Source organism: Podarcis tiliguerta, assembly GCF_965153285.1.
Source record: "Podarcis tiliguerta genome assembly, chromosome: 12".
NCBI lineage: Eukaryota > Metazoa > Chordata > Lepidosauria > Squamata > Lacertidae > Podarcis > Podarcis tiliguerta.
The window spans coordinates 40,327,569-40,351,753 of NC_139545.1; positions in this window are offsets into that span (position 1 = coordinate 40,327,569).

The window sequence follows — 24,185 nt, forward strand, 5'->3', positions numbered from 1 at the left end:
AGCGATTGTGACAGATAAACCTTCTACATTACTCACCATAATGTTTGTTATTCCCAAGAAATGAGTCACATACCTTCTATCGCTCTATTCTATTTATAGTTCTAACTCCACCTCTCTAGCCCAAGAGGACAGTTCACAAAACAGAAAACCCATTTCCACCAAAAGATGCAAACGTAGCAGACTTTTTAGATCTGCCATTTGAACTCAAAACTATCTGGTCACGCTGCTGCCGCTGCATTTTGTAGAAATGTTTGCATTTGCTTTGGATTTAAATTTGTATTGTGAATTGCTCTGAGACTCATTGCATGGAAAAGCAAGATACAGTGGTACCTTGGGTTAAGTACTTAATTCGTTCTGGAGGTCCGTTCTTAACCTGAAACTGTTCTTAACCTGAAGCACCACTTTAGCTAATGGGGCCTCCCGCTGCCGCTGCACCGCCGGAGCCCGATTTCTGTTCTCATCCTGAAGCAAAGTTCTTAACCTGAAGCACTATTTCTGGGTCAGCGGAGTCTGCAACCTGAAGCATATGTAACCTGAAGCGTATGTAACCCGAGGTACCACTGTATTAAGGCACGCTTACATAAATAAATAAAAACAATGAGGGGATTCCATGAAGGCATTATTACTGGTGGCATTGCAGTTATAGAACACCCACAGCTGTCAGCTCACAAGCAACAGGGACAAGGCCTCCTCTCAAAAACATGAAGCTGGGGAAAGAGATGTTATCAGGGCAAAGGAACTGGGCCATTTGAAAGGCCAAAATTTCTCCCAGAAGCTCCCCAAAGGTGAAAAGGCTTCCTTTCTACTCAGCACCTATCAGGCAGAATCTTCTTCAAAGGTAGTTCCCCCAAAGTAGGGATACACTAACCAAGATCCTCAAGGCATGGGTCACATCCTCCCAAGGGGATGAACTCTGGGCCACAGCTAGGGTCTGGGCATCCAGTATCAAGGACTGTTCAAATGACACCTGCAATTAACCTAATCCTTCAAGGACAGTACGATCCCTTCCAAACCAGGGAAGCTAATTTTTTCTAGACTGCACCAACCCTCAGTTGTTGACAGCTCCATCTTATCTGTGCTCATCTTCTCCTTTTCAACCCACATTCAGCCCATGAAGGGCCTGCAAGCTATAATTATAGACCATCCTTTCTTCAGAAGATTTAGTTTGAATTACTAGATGGCTGTGGAATGTTACTGTTGGTTATAACGTTGCTGCTGCTGTTGGTTATTGTGACGTGTTGTTTTTGGGATACTGTTGAGAGTGTGGACTGCTTGAAAAAACACGGGAGTCTCTGTCAAATGGCCCTCCTTTTGGGGTGGCCTTTCAACATCAAGAACTATACCAGGGCTTCCATTTGAGTTCTTCAGATGCATCCGTCCCTGGGGATTGTTAGGATCCATCAAACCTAAAGTTTTTGAATGCCTGACTAGTTTGTCCCTGTCTCCTATCTTTCCACTGCATGTGCAAAAGCTATGTTTTGGTGAACCAGCCATCATGGGATTTAATTTGGTTTTAAAGGGTTGAAACATTCCCAGCTTTGTAACCTGAGATCAGCTTACTTCTTCCTTGCCGTGACAATTTCTTGTGACCATTTCTGAGCTTTAACCCCAACAAGAAGCTTCTGTTTTCCTGTCCACAAGGAAACGGAAAGGCTGGCCAGGCCACCTGCCTCTAGGGTGCCTTTGATACAGCTGTAACTGTGCTCTGGGAAAAGCTCTTGCAACTACTGCGAGCTGGCCAAGGATATGGTGGAGGAAACTTCAACAAACTGGTGGAGGAAGTTATGAGTCAGATCCCAGACTTGAAACTCAAGTGCTAAAGAATCAGGGTTAATCTTAGTACCGCACAGATGAGGTCATGTTTAGGAGTGCCAGTCGCAGACGAAAGCTCCACTGTACAAACAAGAAAATGCGTACTGCAGTACAACACAGGTTGCAGCAGGGCCAGCCTGATGGCACAAGCAACCCAAGCAGTCTCATGTGGGGCAGTGAAATTAGTAGCATTGCCCATGAAGCAGAAGGAGAGCGCTGCAGATCAGCATTATTCATATATATATATATATATATATGCAGGTTTTGGTGTCCTCGGGTGTCTTCCCGTGTAAAAGTTGGGGTGTCTAGGCGACGTTTCGACGAGGTCTCACTCGTCATCTTCAGGCTGGTGCTTTCGGCTTCTTGTTACTGGAACAGAGCAGGATCTCAGTGTTTGAGTTCCTATAAATACTGTTGAGGAGGTGTGGTGTATAGCCTCCAATGTTCTGGGCAGAGAGGAGGTTCCCAGGCTAGTGTGCCTTTTCTTCTTTTGTTCCTTAATTACTTGAGGGATATCTTGAGTGATTTCTTGAGTGATTTCCTGAATCCCACTTAGGTGGGTCATTAGGTGTGGATTAGTTGCTAAAGCCTTCGTGTCTTGAACTCTTGAACTTTGTGAAGAGTTTTTCTGAGAAGATGGCTGTACTGCACTTGGTTGTGCTCTGGCTTGGCTTCGTGTATAGGGGCGAGCTGTGGTTTTGTGGCCTGTGCCAGCCAGATCTGTGTAGGGATTGCAGGGGGGTGCAGCATCCGGAGGTGCCACCCTGGTTTGGCTACTGGATGGTGTCTGTAATTTATCTGTGGAGAGGGTCTGGGTTTGGGTCTGGTGTGGTTGATTGGTGATGGCGTTCTGTGTGCCTCTGGATCTGGTGTCAGATTTTGTGGGGAGGGCTAATTTCCAGATGTCTGGCAAGCGGGATGTGTCGTCACGCTTGTTCATGTTGTGAGGGTGTTTCTCTATCTCGATGGCTTCCATGATTATTCTCTTGTGGTGATGTTCCATGTTAAAGAGCAATTTGGAATCTGCAAAATTAATTTCGTGTCCTGTTTCTTTCATGTGTTGGAAAAGAGAGGAAGTTTTTTCTTCTTTTTTGACGGCATTCTTGTGTTCTGCGATACGTGCATTTATTCGTCTGTTTGTTTGTCCAATGTACGTGGCTGGGCAGACTTTGCAGGGTATTTCATAGACCCCTTGGTTTTCCAACTGAATTTTATCCTTGGGGTTTCTGAGGATATTGGCTATTTTTTGGTTGGTGCAAAAGGCTGTTTTGATATTGTGTTTATGGAGGATTTTGCTAATTTTATCTGTAGTGCCCTTGATATAAGGAAGGAGGGCTATGCCATTGTTTTCTTCTGTGTCTTGGTTTTTGGGGGGTGTTTCTTTTTGGATTAGCTTCGTAACCCTGTTTTGCTGGTATCCATTGGCAATTAACACATTTGAGAGATTCTGTAACTCAGTTGTCAAGTGGTCTTCGTCAGCCAGGCGTTTGGTTCTGGAGATGAGAGTCTTGGCTACGGAAAACATCATATGCGGAGTCGAAGCTAGCCTAACCAAAATCAATCCAGATGAAGCCAATAAAATCAGACTTGAAGTCACCAACATCCTCTGCTCCAGCAAACCACCCAGAAGCAATTTACACAAAGAAGAACAGAAAGCACTCACCAACCTGAGGAAAGACAACAACATAATCATTCTCCCAGCAGACAAAGGTAATGCCACTGTTGTGATGAACACATCGGACTACCAAGCAAAACTATCATATCTACTCCAAGACCCTACCTACCAACCTATAAAAACAGATCCCACCACCTATCTGGAAAAAACCACCAAATCCAAAATAAAAGCCTCTCCTATCAGTGAAGAAATCCAGCTAAGAATCATCCCCAGAGAAAAATCATCCAGATGCCCCAAACTCTACGGCCTCCCCAAGATACACAAAGAAGGAACACCACTCAGACCAATAGTCAGCTCCATAGGCTCACCTCTACAAAATCTCGCTAAATTTCTCGCCAAGCAACTTCAGCCCTATGCAGAATCCATCTCTTCACACGTTCCAAACTCCTTCCAGTTCATAGAAACAATAAAGAAGCAAAACCTACAACCCAATGACCTACTTGTGAGCTTCGATGTTGTATCTCTCTTCACACAAGTGCCCATTAATGAAGCCTTGACAGCCATTCAAAACAAATACAATCCCCCCGAATACATCTTGGACCTGACCAACCACTGCCTAACCAACACGTACTTCATCCACAATGGACAAAGATACAAACAGATAGAAGGAGCACCTATGGGATCACCCCTCTCACCGGTCATCGCTAACCTGTACATGGAACACTTTGAAACCAATGCTTTAGACAAGTCAGAACACAAACCCAAACTTTGGCTCAGATATGTTGACGACACCTTTGTAATTTGGCCACACGGGAAGGAAAAACTGGATAGCTTCCTCACACATCTCAACAGCCTACACCCCAAAATACAATTCACTATGGAAATAGAAACCAACAACCAACTTCCCTTCCTTGACGTCCTAATCTACAAAAAACCTGATGGCTCCCTAGGACACACTATCTACCGGAAAAAAACACACACCAACCGCTACTTACATGCACAATCACACCACCACCCTGCACAAATAAACTCCGTAGCCAAGACTCTCATCTCCAGAACCAAACGCCTGGCTGACGAAGACCACTTGACAACTGAGTTACAGAATCTCTCAAATGTGTTAATTGCCAATGGATACCAGCAAAACAGGGTTACGAAGCTAATCCAAAAAGAAACACCCCCCAAAAACCAAGACACAGAAGAAAACAATGGCATAGCCCTCCTTCCTTATATCAAGGGCACTACAGATAAAATTAGCAAAATCCTCCATAAACACAATATCAAAACAGCCTTTTGCACCAACCAAAAAATAGCCAATATCCTCAGAAACCCCAAGGATAAAATTCAGTTGGAAAACCAAGGGGTCTATGAAATACCCTGCAAAGTCTGCCCAGCCACGTACATTGGACAAACAAACAGACGAATAAATGCACGTATCGCAGAACACAAGAATGCCGTCAAAAAAGAAGAAAAAACTTCCTCTCTTTTCCAACACATGAAAGAAACAGGACACGAAATTAATTTTGCAGATTCCAAATTGCTCTTTAACATGGAACATCACCACAAGAGAATAATCATGGAAGCCATCGAGATAGAGAAACACCCTCACAACATGAACAAGCGTGACGACACATCCCGCTTGCCAGACATCTGGAAATTAGCCCTCCCCACAAAATCTGACACCAGATCCAGAGGCACACAGAACGCCATCACCAATCAACCACACCAGACCCAAACCCAGACCCTCTCCACAGATAAATTACAGACACCATCCAGTAGCCAAACCAGGGTGGCACCTCCGGATGCTGCACCCCCCTGCAATCCCTACACAGATCTGGCTGGCACAGGCCACAAAACCACAGCTCGCCCCTATACACGAAGCCAAGCCAGAGCACAACCAAGTGCAGTACAGCCATCTTCTCAGAAAAACTCTTCACAAAGTTCAAGAGTTCAAGACACGAAGGCTTTAGCAACTAATCCACACCTAATGACCCACCTAAGTGGGATTCAGGAAATCACTCAAGAAATCACTCAAGATATCCCTCAAGTAATTAAGGAACAAAAGAAGAAAAGGCACACTAGCCTGGGAACCTCCTCTCTGCCCAGAACATTGGAGGCTATACACCACACCTCCTCAACAGTATTTATAGGAACTCAAACACTGAGATCCTGCTCTGTTCCAGTAACAAGAAGCCGAAAGCACCAGCCTGAAGATGACGAGTGAGACCTCGTCGAAACGTCGCCTAGACACCCCAACTTTTACACGGGAAGACACCCGAGGACACCAAAACCTGCATTCCTGTACCCGTGAAAATCTACGAAAGCAAATATATATATATATATATATATATATATGCTTTTTAGGTTTATACATTTCACTAATTTTATAATCATTTTAACATTTCAAAACTTGTCTTCATTCCCCCTATATAATGAATTGAAACGTCCTTTTCAATTCATTATATATCATTTCCCAGTAAGCTTTAACCTTATTACAAGACCACCACATATGATAAAAAGAACCTTCTTTCTCTTTACATTTCCAACACTGCAAATCAGCATCCTTGGCAAGGATCGTGGAACACCAGGCCTGGGAGAGAACCTTGTCTGGAGACTGGAGAGTCACTGCCAGTCAAAGTAGACAGTACTAAACTAGATGAACCCATGGACTGACTTAGTCAAAGACGTCCTTCCTATGCAGGAACAACATGTCTTGAGCTCACCCTGGACTGGACCACTTCACTTCATTGAAGGCATCCATGAAGATGGCTGTATAGAAAGCCTCATAATACAGGCCCCTGATGTCTGCCTGTGCTACATAATCTTCTGCATGTCCATTCTAGCTTATCTTGGGACAAGAGAGAGTTGTTTTAGCACATTACACAGCAAGGATTTAAGCAGGTTTGCCAATTGGCACCCCTGCAGGAGGGAGCTGCAACTTATTTCTGCCCTCTAATGGATTATTTAATGTAGCCCTCTACATTATTTGTGACTGGCATCAAAATATGCCTTTTTGGGAATTTAAAAAAGAAATCAAAGTAACTGAGATCAATCAAAACACAATCAAAAACAAAATGGCTAAACTTTTTTCTTTAAAGCAGTCAAAAGTCAAACACAGTAGACAACATAGATAACTTAAAAGCTTTCTATCCAGAGAAGTGTTCATGAAAAAAAAGTCTGTGATGCCTTCTGAAAAGATTTGCACTGAAGGTAAAAGGTGGACTTCTTTTGGAGGGTGTTCCAAACTGTGAACACCACCAAAAAGAACTCACATATTTCCTAACCCTGTCTTGGCTCATTCTTTCAATATACGTGTAACAGAACAGCTGTGTTCAGATGTAACACTCAGCCTTAGTTTAGCGTTCTGTGAATTGTCCTTGGCCTCATGTGCTTCCCTCTCCCTTCTGCACCTCCAGTATGGCTGCAAGAAGGTCAGTAGCATTCAGTTCCATTTTCAGCGAATCATAGTTCATACTTATATGGGAACCTGGCCAAACTCTGGTGACAAGGAGCTCTGCAACAGAGCACCTCCTCTGCATGCAGAAAGTTTCAGGTTCAATCCCTGATGTCTCAAAGTACAGCTGGGAACAACTCCTGTCTGTAACCCAAGAGAGCTACCACTAATCAATGGTCTGACTCAGTATGCGGCAGCTTCCTGTGTCTCTGACTACATTTAATTACAACAACTGTCCATTCCTGCCATCCCAGTTCCCAAGTAATTTCAGGCAATACTTGAGGAGTGGGAAAGCGAGAAACAGTGGTACTTGGGTTAAGTACTTAATTCGTTCCGGAGGTCCGTTCTTAACCTGGAACTGTTCTTAACCTGAAGCACCACTTTAGCTAATGGGGCCTCCTGCTGCTGCCGCGCCGCCAGAGCATGATTTCTGTTCTCATCCTGAAGCAAAGTTCTTAACCTGAAGCACTATTTCTGGGTTAGCGGAGTCTGTAACCTGAAGCGTATGTAACCTGAGGTACCACTGTAGAAGGTTTGACAGGGGGATTTGCTACCCGCCAGTGTTAGAAACCGAGATATGAAAGCTAGGAGCTGAATGGCACCTTAAACCTAGGTTATGCGTGCAACAACAGAATGTCTAGGCACGTTTTTTTATAACAAGAATACAAAGCTGAAAATGAATGAACTGCAGCTAAAATATTATGTTCATTTTTCACATGGTCCCGTCCTTCCCCTGCCCACCCCCCTAATATTCTTAATAGGGTCTCTTCTCCAGTCTTCAGAGAGTGGGGAAGCAGAAAAAGGCCCTCCTTTCCTTCTACTCCGCAGTTTTAATCTGAAATCTTAGGCGCAGGACTGTGCCCCAAGCTCAGAAACTGCTTGCACTAATGAAATTCCCTGTCACAAAACACACTTGGAACAATGGGAGTTTCCAGCACTGCTACCCTCCCACTAGTGGAAAAATAAGTGGCAGAGACTGCCGCTACAATCACCCACATTATACACAAATGTCCCCCCCCCCCCATGGGGAAAACACTCATTGTTGACAAGAGTCCCAGAGTCCACCAACATACTAACCCTAAGCTCAACTTGGAAATCTTCAACAGCAGAAACAGAAACATTTTTCAAAAGGGGGCACACACAGAATATATCTGCTTGTCATTTCAGATCAGTGTGACTGCCAACCGCAACCATCAACAAATACGAGTCATAGTTACTAGAATGAAACACAAATTTCCTGCCCTTAAAATACAAAATAGAGGTCACTCTTCGTTTGAGAGGATGGTTGGAGCATTGTGGCTTTGTGGTGATCAGTGCCTGTTCCTGAGCTGCTGTTGAGCTTATATGTTTTTGTTTTGAGGTTGAAGGCAGTTAGCATTTGCATCTCAGGGTGATGCTCCTTCCAACGGCTGCCATTGAGAGGAACTGCTGAGCAGAGAACACTAAATCAGCCTGGATAGCTGAGCTGGTTAGAGCGGGGTGCTGATAAGGTTGCAAGTTGCAAATCCCTGTATGGGACTCCTGCAAGCTGGACATGAGGACAACATTGATTTACCCTCTGTGATTCACAGCAGCTAGTATTCAGAAGCATTATAGTGGTACCTTGGTTTACGAATTAAATCTGTTTCGGAAGTCCGTTCTTAAACCAAAGCATTCTTAAACCAAGGCGTGCTTTCCCAATAGCAGCAGGGGACTCAATTTACACTCAACAGGAAGTGGAACATGTTCTGCTTCCAAGGAAAAGTTCACAAACAAAAACAACTACTTCTGGGTTTGCAGCCTTCTTAATCCAAGGTGTTCATAAACTAAGCTGTTCTTAAACCACTGTACTGCCTCCAACAGTAGAAGCAGAATATACCAGAGCTTTGAAGTTCATTTTTAAAAGTAACTAGTTCAAGTACAACATGTCCCAAAACAAATGAATTTCTGTTCACATTTGTCCCTTTACCACATTAACTAGTTTGGTTCATGTTCAGTTCACAGTTCAATTCAAGTTCATCCAAATGATCCATGGGGGAGGGGGATTCAGCAGTCGGAATGTTACAAGCTTCTGTGCTGAAGTATAAAATATACCAGAGATGACTAAGAAAACATAAAGGTACTTAATTTATTTCCCCCAACAATTATGATTTTTAAGCTTAGAGGTATAAGGAATCTAAACAGTAAAACAGCAATTAAAAAAAAATCACATATAGGAAAATAAACTTGAAAATGAACCAGAAACCATTCAAAGTTCTACCTCAAAAGGAACTTAATTCATGTTCATGATGCTCAGCAATTATGAACACTACTTTCAGGTGTAGTTCAGAGATTTTTGTACTGATTCCGTGAACTTAGTTAAACTGCACTCCTTCATTCAACAAACTGGAACAAGCCCACGATGGCTAGCAGTCGTCCTCTCCGATCCCAAGGTGTTCCCACACATATCGGAGCTGGCAGGAAAATCTTGAAGCCCCAGATGAAACCACAGTTTACCACCTTGTGAGGGAAGCAGAGGCAAGGAAGGAAGCCGTGTTAAGACCCAGGCATTTTCCCAGAGCTCTGTGGAAGCCACAAACCTTGTACAGAGAGCGGCCAAAATGTCACAGAAATGTGGCGTGCTTTTGACTTCTCCAAAACTCTGCATCAGGGAAGAGGTTGACGTACAGCAAGGAGCAAAGGAAAACAAAACAAAAGAAGTCCTGGAAGTTGTGGCCATGAGGCCAGCTGAGGCTCAGAACCAAGAGGGAGAATGCAGGATAACAAAATCCCTTCCACATGCTACAAATATCCCACACCTTAAACCAGGAATGGGGTACCTTAGATCCAAGGCCTTAATACGGCCCTCTAGGCCTTTCTGTGTGGCCCTTGAGATTCTCCCCAGGCCAATTCCTTCTCCAGCCTGGCTCAACATCCTCAAGAGCTTTTGCATGTCTGTACAGGTCTTTGAATTGAGCATGCCTCTCAGTTGCCTGGATGGAGAGATGTTGGTGTTCTTAGAAACCTGGAATGTTACGAGCGGCATCCATGGTTCTGTCCAAAATTAAACATCTGCATCACTTAATATTTAAGGCAGCCTCTAAAGGGTTTACGACAGGCATAGGTAAACTCGGCCCTCCAGATGTTTTAAGACTACTGTTCCCATCATCCCTGACCACTGGTCCTGTTAGCTAGGGATGATGGGAGTTGTAGTCCCAAAAACACCTAGAGGGCTGAGTTTGCCTATGCCTGGTTTACTAAAATGCCATGCAATCTTAAACAATAGTATAATACACTGCAATAAAACAATAAACAAAAAGTGAAGTGGGGTAAAACTGAACACTTTGATTTTGACACCCACCCACCCCCAAAAAAGCAGCTGTCCTAATCCAAATTGGGTGCGTTGCAAATCTGTGAACCACAGCAGCAGATTCTTCAACAGCAAAAAAGAAAAGAAAACCACACTTTTTAAAAGTGTGAACAACACCCATGTCATGCGGCTTTCGCTCTGTGCACACGTGAATGTTGCAAGACAGATGAGTGTCAAAAAATCATGGTGTATTCTCTACCCAAGGAAAACTTGATACTCAAATTACAGGCACAAGGAAACCCAAAAACCAACCTGACAAGAGGCTCAGCGAGTCAATAAACCCTTTACTTCAGACTGTAACTTCCTTAATTCAGGGTACTTTCTGAATACAATTATTTGCCCTTTGGATTTGAGTTTTGGTTTTTTAAGGCCTTCTCCAGATGATCTGTCTATTGAGCATTCATCTTGATTTGCTTGCACAAATTTCTAAGTTTCTGATACACGCTTGATTTCCTCCCACAAAAGAGAGACAGCCCAGGGGCACCTTGAGTCTGTGCTGTCCTACAGTGAAGGTGTTTCAAAGGCAGCTTGCACAACAAGAAATGAGCAAATCTAACCCAGTTTCTATTAATAGGAATACATCTTGGCTGGCCATTATATAGAGATAATGGGGTGCGTTCAAGACTAGTCCCACTCAGCATGGGCCCACTGAAATTAATGGGTGTGATGAACTCAGGTCCATTCATGTCAATGGATCTGCTCTGAGTAGGCCTTGGTTGCAGGCAACCCATGAAGGTTGCCTCCTAGCACTTCAACACATTCCTTGGATGTAAGGCCAGTTGATGCCAATCAGAGGTCTTCTTCCTAAACAGTGAGCTACTCAAAGCCACCAGCCTTGTACATCAGATACGTAATTAGGCCCACATTTGACGGTCACCGCTGCTGCTCGTGCACCTCTTTAGATCAGACGCATCATCAGTGCGTCACTATCGGCCAAGCGGCAGTCATCAGGACTTTTGCAACAGAAGCTTGTCTTCAAGCCATCTGAAAGCTCAGGTGAGGAACAGGTTTTGCAGGTTGGGTTTTTCTCTCGCTCAAAGATGAGACCAGTCTCAGGTGGCCACATAGACATTGCCAAAAGGAAAAAGGAAATGCCTCACACACATGAACAAGACCCAAAGAGGGTGTTTGCATGTGCTAAATTATATATATATAAATGCAAATCTAGACATAATTATTATCATTTAAATAGAAATAGCATATCCCTTTCACCAGGGTAGGGGAAACTGTGATCAGGTGTCCTGGCTCAGTCTGCTGCCCAGGTGTTACCTGCTGATGGACAGCTGGATGACCTCTCCCGTTCTTCTTTCTGATGGCTCTTTAATTTTTAAACTGGGCAGGAGAGTGCTTTAGACATAGGCCACCATCAGACAGAAAACTATCTGGGGCACATGGTCATCCTACTCCAGTCTGGCGTGCGCTTGCAAACATCAGTAATAAAAAGTATTCCTTTCTTGTTACTATATCATTCCACCTGGGCTCCTCCGGATAAAGCATCTGCATTTGGATAAGCTGTGGATGCAGCAATCTCAAAGTAAGTTTGCAAGCCAAATAATTTGTTAATATACACAAAGTCTCACAAGTCACATGCAGAACCGTAGAACTGTAGATTTGTGAGGGACCTAGAGGGACATCTAATCCAAAATCCCGCAACGCAGCCATCCCTGGGGAGGGGGGGGGGCTCGAACCACCTTCCTTCTGGTTCACAGCCAGACCCATTGACCCATTGTGCCACATGCTCCTTGTAGATTCATGACATATTACGAATAATTATACTGTACCCTTTTAAAAATGTATCTCTTTAGAATAAGACTTAAAAAAAAAAAAGCAAACTGTTTTCCAGCAGGAACTATTGTTTGTTTTTGCCAGTGCCACTGCCTGGCTATGACAATCAAGTTGTGCCTCCGGGTCTGGCCTTGACCGGATGGATACTGGAATCAACAGGGGAAACCCACAGGACCTGAAAGTGTTGCTGTGCAATGCCAGGTCAATGATGAATAAAACCACTGCCATCCACGACTTGATTGTGGATGGAGGATTTGACCTGGCATGTGTGACAGAGACCTGGTTGGAGGAAGCAGATGGGCCTGTCCTTGCCGCTGCTTGCCCACCAGGTTTCTCTTACGCACAGCAACCCAGGTCATGTGGGCGGGGAGGGGGGGTTGCAGTGATTTTTAGGAAGTCACTAGCTTGCACCAGGCGTCCTACTGGGAAGATCCAGCTCTCTGAGTGCATGTTCTGGAAGTTGGGCAATAGGGGCAGTACAGGATTCCTTTTGGTGTACCGACCTCCCCGCTGCACCAAGGATTCCCTGTCCGAGCTGCTTCAGGTCGTGGCGGATTTTCTCCTGGAGACACCTAGTTTGGTTGTCCTAGGGGATTTTAACATCCATGCCGACACGACCTTACAAGGGGCTGCTCGGGACTTCGTGGAAAGCATGGCCTCCATGGGGCTGTCCCTGAATAAGTTTGGCCCAACTCATAGTCATGGACATGCCTTAGACCTGGTGTTCACCTCTAGTGACGTGGGTGATCTGACACTAAGTAAAAGTGAAACAAAAGAAGTGCCATGGTCAGATCACTTCCTGGTGCAACTGGACTTCTCCGCGACCCTTCCCCTCTGCAGGGAGGTGGGACCAATTCGGATGGTCCGCCCCCGCCACTTAATGGATCCAAATGGTTTCCAGAGAGTGGTAGGGGATGCTTTAGCCCATGTTGATGGCCTTTCAGCTGATTCCCTGGTGGCCCGCTGGAATGCGGAGTTAACCAGGGCCATCGACTGTCTGGCTCCGAAGCGCCCTCTCCGATTGCATGGAGCCCGAACAGCCCCGTGGTTTTCTTCGGAGCTGAGGGCGATGAAACAATCGTTGAGACGGTTAGAGCGTCGGTGGCAGAAAACTCACTCCGAATCTGACCGGACACAGGTTAGAGCTCAACGTCGAGCCTACCAAGTGGCGATAGCGACGGCGAAGAAGACTTTCTTCACCGCCTCTATTGCATCTGCAGAAAATAGTAGCAGGAGACTCTTTCAGGTGGTTCGCAATTTAACGGAACCACCTTTACCACCGGGGCCTTGTAAAGACCCCAAGATCTCCTGCAACGATTTTGCAAAGTTTTTTGCAGATAAAATCACTCATATTCGGAAGGAGCTAGACACCACCGTGGGAGCAGGGCCGGGGCGGGAGAGTGCTAGAGCTCTGTCTGGTCAAGTTGCATGGAATCAATTTCAATCCGTTACCCCCGAGGATGTGGACAGGCTGCTTGGACGCGTGAAACCAACCACCTGTCTCCTTGATCCTTGCCCATCCTGGCTAATAAAAGCAAGCCGGGAAGGGCTGGGCGATGGGCTCTGCGGGGTGGTGAATGCTTCCCTCTGTGAGGGAACATTCCCAGATCCGCTGAAAGAGGCGGTCATTAAACCGCTTCTTAAAAAACCATCTTTAGACCCGGCCAGTATGGCCAACTATCGCCCAGTCTCAAATCTTCCATTCTTGGGCAAGGTGATTGAGCGCGTGGTTGCTGAGCAACTCCAGGCACGCCTGGAGGATGCGGACCATTTGGATCCCTTCCAATCGGGATTCAGGCCTCACCATGGGACTGAAACTGCCTTGGTCGCGCTGGTTGATGATCTCCGGCGAGCTAGGGACAAAGGTGAGAGTTGTTTCCTGGTTCTGCTGGATCTCTCAGCGGCCTTTGATACAATCGACCATAACATCCTTCTGGACCGTCTAGAGGGGCTGGGAGCTGGGGGCACTGTTATACAGTGGTTTCGCTCCTTCCTCCTGGGCCGTGTTCAGAAAGTGGTGGTGGGGGATGAGTGTTCAGACCCCTGGGCCCTCACTTGTGGGGTGCCTCAGGGTTCCGTCCTCTCCCCCATGCTTTTTAACATCTATATGAAGCCGCTGGGAGAGATCATCAGGGGGTTTGGACTGGGTGTCCATCAATATGCAGATGATACCCAGCTCTACCTCTCTTTCAAATCAGAACCAGTGAAGGCGGTGAAGGTCCTGTGTGAGTGCCTGGAGGCGGTTGGAGGATGGATGGCGGCTAATGGATTGAAGTTGAATCCTGACAAGACAGAAGTACTGTTTTTGAGGGACAGGAGGCGGGCTGGTGTGGAGGACTCCCTGGTCCTGAATAGGGTAACTGTGCCCCTGAAGGACCAGGTGCGCAGCCTGGGAGTCATTTTGGACTCACAGCTGTCCATGGAGGCACAGGTCAATTCTGTATCCAGGGCAGCTGTCTACCAACTCCACCTGGTACGCAGGCTGAGACCCTACCTGCCCGCGGACTGTCTCGCCAGAGTGGTGCATGCTCTGGTTATCTCCCGCTTGGACTACTGCAATGCGCTCTACGTGGGGCTACCTTTGAAGGTGACTCAGAAACTACAACTAATCCAGAATGCGGCAGCTAGACTGGTGACTGGGGGCGGCCGCCGAGACCACATAACACCGGTCTTGAAAGACCTACACTGGCTCCCAGTACGTTTCCGAGCACAATTCAAAGTGTTGGTGTTGACCTTTAAAGCCCTAAACGGCCTCGGCCCAGTATACCTGAAGGAGCGTCTCCACCCCCATCGTTCTGCCCGGACACTGAGGTCCAGCTCCGAGGGCCTCCTGGCGGTTCCCTCATTGCGAGAAGCAAAGCTACAGGGAACCAGGCAGAGGGCCTTCTCGGTAGTGGCGCCCGCCCTGTGGAACGCCCTCCCAGCAGATGTCAAAGCGATAAATAACTACCTGACATTCAGAAGACATCTTAAGGCAGCCCTGTTCAGGGAAGTTTTTAATCTGTGATATTTTACTGTATTTTTTGTTTCTATGGAAGCCGCCCAGAGTGGCTGGGGAAACCCAGCCAGATGGGCGGGGTACAAATAATAAATTATTATTATTATTATTATGTGTGGTGTTGTTTTTTTAACTAACTCTGCTCCTGTGCCTTTAACATGGCTTGGAGGCCATACCCCTTCATTCCAGACACTCTTGCTATTTTAGCCTGACAGCTGGTGCAATTTCTACACTGTCACTATTGTAGAACCATTCCTAAGCCAATAACGGTCGATGGATCAAACTCTTCCAATGTGATAAAGGAGCAGGGGCATAGGAAGGGGGGTGCAGGGGGTCCTGTCCATCGTGGGTGTCATCCCTGAGGGGCTGACAAAATGGCACACCGCGGTAGGCGGCACTTACCGTGGGGCCTGTCCTGCAGTGCACCTGAGCCACGCATCCCTCCTGGGAAATGGCAGTGTGGGGCTTGCGTACGCCAGGCGGACTCTGTGGGCAACTCACTGTGCCGCCCCCCTGGGTGGATCACCGCCTCACCCCCATGCTTGGATCACTCTGCCCCTGCCGCTCCAGATGCCCCTGGTGTGGAGGCAACTGGTTCACCCGCCCTGGGCGTTGAGCCAAGAGGGCACTGCAGGAGGTGCTGCAAAAACAACAAAAAGGAGCCTGTTTGGTCCATTTCCCATCCCCATTCCTAATGTGGCATCTGGCCTTGTTTCTGTCAGAGTTTCTGTATGACTGAGCTGCAACGGCTACTCCTCCGGCTCTCCTCGACAGTGATTAACAACCTGAGCCTTTGAATGAGACTTCAGGCACAGTCTCCATTGTGCTGAGTACTCAGACAGCAGCAGAAGGAGCCATGAAATATGTGCTACATTGCTACTTTATTTCTGACTACGCAGGACAGAAAAGAATATGTTTCTGCTCTCTGTGAGAGACAGAAAACAACAGGTCGAAGAAACAGGAAACCAGTAACTTCAACATCCGTCTCCCGACTCCCATGAGACTTCCAACAGTCTGGAATGTCAACAGAGTCTTGTGACTCCAAGAACTGCACAGTGGCATAACAGAAACCTAACAGTTTCTGTGCCTTTAGCAACAGAGATTCAGAAATTAAATGGGTTAAATGTTCGCCAGCGTGGACATAAAAAAATGGTGAGTGCCTTATTTGCATTCTCTCTTTGTGTCAGTTGCACAAGAGCAGAGCCAGATCGTCTTTAAAGAGAGACAACTTTTTGGGAGGGACGGCTGCGGCTCAGTAGCAGACAGACCACACTTGATAGTCTCAGGTCCAGTGTTAACAGGTGAAGCGAAGGATCTCGGCATATGAGACCGACCGTTATGCGCTAGGTAGTGAAATAGTCTTATTATGATTCTAATCAGCCACTTGCTAATCTAGGGGGATGGGGACATGATGTTGAAGTAGACCCCTGCCCATCACCCCTGACCTTTGGCCATGCTGGCTGGGGCTTTTGAGAGTCAGAATCCAACCCTGTAAAAAAATAAGTCTCTCTGTGTTCAGTGGGGTTTATTTTCAGGTAAGCATAAGTTAATTGTACCTAGAACCCATTGATATCAATGACACATTTTGTTCCCATTGAAATCATAGGTAACCATGTCATGATTAACTTGTCTCATCAAAGTCAATGTGATTTAAGTGCAACTCATGTTTTCCCCCCTGAATCCAGTCTTACATCACAAAGACCAACCCACCAAAAGCTGCTTGGAAGTCCCAGATCACTAGAATTTTAAGTCAGAGCCACACCTATTCATTCTCTTCACTCACTTTATTGCATAAACCTCTACGATGTCCCTTAATTGTATAAGAGAGTGTCAATAAGCATTGTGGGTGTTACAATTTAAACCAATGTGATTACTCATGTGAGCAATTACTCACCTAGGTAGTTGCAAAATCAGGCCCTTAGGGATGCTGCTACTTAAATATTTTGTGTTGAACTAAGTGTGTAGCGAGAAGAAAGAAAGAGAAAAGATTCACCTAGTTATCATCACCTGATACATAAATAGCAACCAATGAGGGTGCTTAGTGAGTCAGATTGGAAAAGGGACTCTCCTAAACTCCGACATTTTTCAACACGGAAAGAATTACTACCAACAAGAAATGTTATTCCCCCAGAGTCTTCCCGTGTCTTAATTAGTAATGTTGAGAACAGTTTCATTGTGCAGCTAGCTCCTCCAAAGAAAATTTTTCCAGCTGATGTTTGCCTGCTTTTTCAAGGAGGAAGTTCAAGTGTGCTTGTTGATGAGAGTTGGAATGTGGCAATGCCTAGAACATACCAGGTTGGAGCTGGATGCTCCAAAATTTTTTGATGCACGCAGCTGCCCTTTGGGGGGTAAGGACAGCTTTCCTGATGAAGCTACCATCTGGTTACATCTTGTGACTTTTGCAGGAAATTCTGTGTAACATTCTGAGAGAATGTGACTTCATGGCTGAATCCTGGTCTCTCAGGTCCCAGTCCAACCTCCTAACCACTACACCACACTGTGGCTTACCCCAAGGAGCTCCTGGCACCTCAGAGAAGGACAATAAATTGGTGTTGAGCATGCAGCAGAAGGCTGGTTCAATCCTGCAATCATTTAGAGGTAAAAAATATCAGGTAGGAGGTGATGGAACAGATCTCTACTGAAGACTAAGGGCAGCTGCAACCAGGCAAATAAATATTTAGCCGTTCTCACCCAGGATCCATCTTTCTCCCACACATGGGACCCAATTCTTAATTTTCAATCATATATAGTGGTAGCCCTGCTGTTGCGACCTCATCGTAAACTCTGGGCCACCAGCTGAGGAACAGTAGAATGCTGGACTAGATGGGCCAATGTATGTCTATAGCTGGGGAAATAAAAAGGAATTGAATGGGAAGAAAGAGGAGGTTGCATTGGCCAGGAATTATGTGGTCCATTTTTTCAACTGCAGTAAATGCAGTTTTTTATTTGTGAGCTGCTGTGGTCACATGTACCATTATTATTATACTTTTTAAAATTATTTATGAATTTATAAAAGTACAAAAATACAGAACTGAAGAATAAAACAAAAAGGGGGAAGAAAGAAAAAATGATACATTACATCAATCCCTAATTTTATTCGATTCTTCTATGGCTCCCTAAAGTTTCCCACTCCTGCTACATATTTTTTTTTCTCTCTAACTATTTAAACATTCAGGTTCTTCTCATTATAAACTCTCTCTCTCTATATATATATATACACTATAAACTATTATAAACCATTATTACTATTGTGGGTGAGCACTGCTTTTAGTTCACAAGTCCCTTTCTTTACCCAGACAGGCCAAGCACAGATCCAAAGACATTTACACAAAGTGCTTTTTTTAGTGTAGGGCTGTGTGCTGATTCCCTCAAGGGAGATGTGTTTTATCACCATCTACCTCTGACTGTTCACCTGCCCACTGAAACCAAAGCAAACTCCTAAGTGCTTATGGAATGCTGCAGCACACAGCTGCTTTCTGTGCTCCAATAACTGGTGGTTACAACTTTCTTCTTTAACACATCAATGACAATACAGTGGTACCTTGGTTTACAACCATAATCCGTTCCGGAGGTCCGGTTGTAAACCAAAACAGGTTGTAACCCAAGGCACACTTTCGCCAATGGGGCCTCCCCCCCAAAATTGGTTGTAATAAAAAAAATGGGTTGTAATCCAAAAAAAGAGTTTGACATGGTTGTAATCCAAACCAGTTGCAAACCAAGGTACCACTGTATAGCACATGTCAACACACGTTGTGGGAAGCAGAGGGGCAGGACAGAGAGAAGCCATTGGTGGGATGAAGGAAAGTCCTTTCCCCAAAAATTAAGGGCGGGGACATAAACTTATTCACTTCGACGACCTTTTGCAACTTGTTCTGAAACCATTTTTTTTATTTGCTTGTTTCTGTGCGTAAAAGCAGAAGAGGAAGGAAAGCATTGCTTCCTCTTTATTGGCATTACTTTTTCTGATCTTTCCTCAAACTCATGACAAACTACAACTTCTGTGGTTGTTAGAAAAGGGTTGAGTTTTGGCGGGCTGAGGGGGTTTCACCAATAAACAACTGGGGAAAACAATATTGAAACTCTACGCAATGTTTGCAGACTTCGGCTGTGCTCCTCGGCACACTAACCTGAGAATAAGCCTTTCTGAACACAGTGGGACTTACTTCTAATTAAACATGGATACATCGGATCAGGCCTTAAATGTACTCTTGTTGTTAGGGTTGTGTGGCAGTTAATTGGTGTGGTCATGATTAGATAAGAAATTTCAGAGTTCACCTTGGAAGTGCTACATGTTAGTGAAAATAACATGTACGAGGGGTTGTAAATTAGTCAAAATAACATTAAAAATATGTTTATTAGGAGCAATCTGCACTAAAATGCTGGTGAATTTTCATGAGGATTTAAAATAATAAATCACAAAAGTGGAGAACCAAATTTAAGATTGGAAAATGAGAAACCGTGAATGAAAAAAATGGACAGATCCTTTCATCTTTGGATGCACACTTGCACATTTGGGATTCCGTGATTTTCAGGCAAATAAAGGATCCACCTCCTTGCTGTCTTTTATTTCATTATTTTGTTGTCCTGCAATGTAATTCACCTATTTCGTTTACACATGCTTCCTCCTCCCAGAATAACCCAATGACTGGAAACAGCAAGCCGAAGTCTGGACTTGGGGACAAACCATACAATCTGCATAGCAGCCTATTAAAACGTTACCCAAGAAACAACTTAGCTTTACAACTTGAGCTATACTCTGCAATATGGTTGGGTGAGCTACAACTACACTAGCTGGGCTGTCTAGCAAGCAGGCACAAATCCAAAGTCTTCAAGTACATACAGTGGTACCTTGGGTTAAGAACTTAATTCGTTCCGGAGGTCCGTTCTTAACCTGAAACTGTTCTTAACCTGAAGCACCACTTTAGCTAATGGGGCTTCCTGCTGCTGCCATGCCGCCGGAGCACGATTTCTGTTCTCATCCTGAAGCAAAGTTCTTAACCTGAAGCACTATTTCTGGGTTAGCGGAGTCTGTAACCTGAAGCGTATGTAACCTGAAGCGTATGTAACCCAAGGTACCACTGTAATTTCATCTGGGCTCGATATTTCAACAGCAACAAGATTAGAAAGACTCTGTCCCCAGCAAAAGCAACAATTATGAAACTGGCAATCAAGTTACTGGAACTGGCACACACAAAAACACCAGTTTTTGAAGTCCAGATCAACACAGATTCTGTTGAACTCCCCACCCCCTGCCACTGGCCAGGGCAGACAAATTCAGGGCCCAGATCCCCTCATCCATTTCCACTGCAATTTCACCTTTCATTTCAACAGATTCTTTAGCAACACCCACAGCCCAGTGTCCACCTCAAACAGTTACCTCTACCTCCCAGTAACGCCTCTCTAAGCAAGCTTCTCATAGCCCAGCGCACAGGCAACAGAACTAATGTGTATCTGAGTAAAGAACTGTGCTTTGTGCACTTTGGATTCCCAGACAGCACTAGATGCACATTAGTTGGATCCAGACTCGTGTTTGCTTTTTAGGCCTGTGCTCGCAATGACAGGGCCTTTGCACATTTCCTAAGTGTGTCTTGTGCAAAAAGCCTCCTGAAAGAGAGATCACGCAGCTTCACTTTCAGTTGCGGTGAACCACAATCAAGCCCTTGAAATGTTTCACGTCTTGAGACAAGGGCGGGGGAGTTACAGCCTGCATATTTATATGATTGGTCCAGGACAAAAAAGACTTGTTGTTTTCTCAGTATTGTGTTTCATCTTATTGTGTGAGAAAATGGCACAGTCTAAAGGGAATGTGGGGCCAGAGAGAAAAGATTCCATACTTGCTTAAGGTCTGTTTGATTTCCTCTAGAAATTCAGAAGTTGGCTGTTTACAGACTATCTCTCCATCTCAGTTATTTGCTTTTCAGCACTGGTGATTTCTGCACAGATAACTTGATAAGTTGGTCGTCATAAGTCTCTCTTCATTGATGATGTGTTATGTCAGCCTGCAGGTCCTTCATCACTTGACAGAATTGCTTGTGATCTTCCAGTGTGATCTTCCAAAGGTTTCGCTAGATTTTGCCTCAGACCCCTTCAGGGAAACTTCTCAGAACCACTTCCTGCTGCTTCCTTTTGGATTTAGAAGTATTTAGATTTCATCCTTGTATCCATCATCTGCTGGTTCCAAAGGACCAAAAATGTGACTTAGGTGAGCACTCCATTCAGTACACTTGTAGCAGGAGTACTTGGTCATCCTTGCAGAAGAGGTTCAGGGACTTCTGGTGGAGCCCACGCATGACAACCATGACATGCCACAACTGGCGTTGCTTCAGAAGCCCCAGGGTGTTTCCAAACTGGCTGTTTGGCTGTGTGTGTTGGAGCAAATCAAAATGTTCCTGAAAGCCTGCAAATGTCATCTTGGTAGTCAAGATAACCCCGAAACTAATGAGTAGTTGTGGCAAGAATGAGCTCATATATACTTATGTTTCCTTGCTTTGATGTTTGCTAATTGGCTTGCTTGATGCTGTGCTTATCTGTGAGCCTTGGGATGGGCCCAGAGAGGGAAGAAGGTTTGGGTAGCTGCCGCCTATGGCCTCAGCGAACAGGTGTGATGGGAAGTTCTGGACAAACTGATGTATGTTGCTTTGTGTATAAAGGATGCGTGAACATGTGCTGGGGTGTGAACAAGTCAAGGCAACCTCACATTGCATCAAACCACTTGCTGTAGCCCTTTTTGGGGCCTGCAGTTCAGAACAGCCTGGTATTCATATTAGGAATGGTCTTCCTGCATTGAAGGTAGGACACATCCCTATCAGAGCCTTGCCAGCATGGGATGATGCAGGCATTTTAAAAATTACACCCACAGTCTAAAATTACAGGCTTCTTAAAAATTTATAGGCAGATTGAACAGGTGGCCTCATTCTGGATGCAGTCCACTGCTTTCCTGACAGCCATCGTTACAAAACCTTTCCAAGCTGCTCTTTTTATAGATTTGGCTCAGTTCAGATAAACGCTCTGCTCAGCCAATGAGCACCAACCAATCTACCATAAGAACATGCCTCAGTTTCTCATTGGCCCACTAAAGAGAGATGCCGTGGGAGTGCCCTCTTGCTGCTTCTACCTTTGGTCTAAAATTTAATCAACCTCACCTGCAGATTTGGGGGCCAGCAGATTTGAGGGGTTTCTTGAATAAAAAACATAGAAAACACTTTTATCTATGTTTTCTATGTTTTTATTTACATATCTTTAGTTATAATAAATAATAAAATATATTTATTTATAATAAAACATAATAAAGTATACTAACGGATGCCAAATAAAATAAAAGTAGAAGAACTAAACATATGAGAACAAGTTTCCATTCCAAAATCAAACTTAATAAATTAATATCACAAGGTTCCAAGTAACACAAATGTGTTTACATCATCTTGAACATTATTGCTCCAGTACGTTATAGAAAGATTCCATTCCTGAATGAAGACATTATCCTTACCTGTTGCCTGTCCTCTCTGGTTCTCGCTATATGTGTATTAAGCTTAACTATGCATACTATGTCCCAAAACTAGTTATTCTCAAAGATGTGGTCGTGAAGTGATTGCGTTTAGCTTTTGCATAAATTATCTAGGAGAATTTGGGTGCCATTGCACAAAATTCTCACAAACCTCAATGACCCATTATGGAAAAGCCTGTGCTCTTTAGTGAAGAAGCAGTTTTTCCATGAGAAAAATCTGGAGGCCAAGTGCTCCAGGGAAACAGAGAACACCAGGTCACTGAGTGCAGTGCAGACTGTGCCAACCTTGGTATTGTCAGAAGCAGCTGATCATCACAGAGAGAGGTGGGAGAGATCTGGCTGCCTCTTGAATCATAAGCACCAGGCTTTCTTACACACACATACACGCAGCTGAGCTTCAGTCAGGGCTGCTTCTGCAATGAGCATGGGCTGTGGAATATGTTCATTCACTTTTTAAGGGCCTTTGCATGACATCATGAACACCCTGCTCCCATTCTCCCTTCCTTGTTCTAGAAGATACTCAGGGTCTACACATACAGAATGTTTATCTTTTGCAGGTCTCCCCTTCCCCACATTTGGCCAATTTAATCAAAACCTGGTCCTTCCTTTGCCACAGTTTTGGTGTCCCTTTCCACTGCTTTGATCTGCACAGAAGCAGACTGGCCCAGCTCCAGTTTCTAAAGGGAAAAACAGAGTTGAAGTGCTACTTTGTGACTTGGGCCCTGACACCAGAAAGCGAAAGTGGCTGGCATTCAGAATTCCCTAAGAAATTGTATACAGAGCACAGTTGGGAGTCTGGCACACCTTGCATTTATCTATCCGCTGGTCAGGGATGATGATAGCTGGAGACCAGCAACACTTGGAGAGCAATGGGTTCCCCATCTCTGACTTAGGAGGACCTATTGAGGTTAACCAGCAGAGGTCAGGTTCTCAGCTGAGTCTCTCTCAATATAAGAAACTCTAAGAATTAATTGCGTGCCAAGGCCCTGTGACCTGCAATTCCCTGCTGGGTAATAAAGACATGGTTGTGAGTATTTAGGTTTATGAGTTCAAATAGGCCACAGCTTTATTGGTTTGGCTGTTTGGCTTAGGGCACTGGGTGAAGCCAGGCTATATCTCGATTCCCGCCCATCTAAAGGGAGTCCAACTAAGAATAAACCACCAACAGGGGGAGCTCTGTAAGTTACATCAAATAGGGGCACCCTGTGGCATGGCTCTAGCCCACGTCCGGGCATCAAGCAGAACCCCCAGATCCCTTTAACAGGATACCCTTAATGAGGACCCGCCAGTGGAGGCTACAACCTCTCCTCCATCCAGAGGCCGACCCAATGCTTAACCTCAACAAGTTGTGACGATTGCTACAAGGTAGGCGAAAACCAAATGGCTGGTGCCAGTTTGCCAAGAGGAAAAAATTCCTACCCGGCCCCAACAATATGGTGGCAAACATTTGTGCATAGCAAGGTTGTGTCATAGCAAAGCATAAAGAGAGGGCGGGTGGGTTGGGAGATCCGGCAAAGGGCAAGAGAGGAGGGCCCACTGGCTGCGCCACAGTTACATTTTCCGTGGCCACGCCCCTACCAGCACTGATTGGACAGCGTGGCCACTGCTGGGCGTGGCCACGCCCAGCACCAGGGATGCAGCAGACAAATAGCATAAGGGGGTGTCAATCTCTGCCCCCCACCGGATCACTGC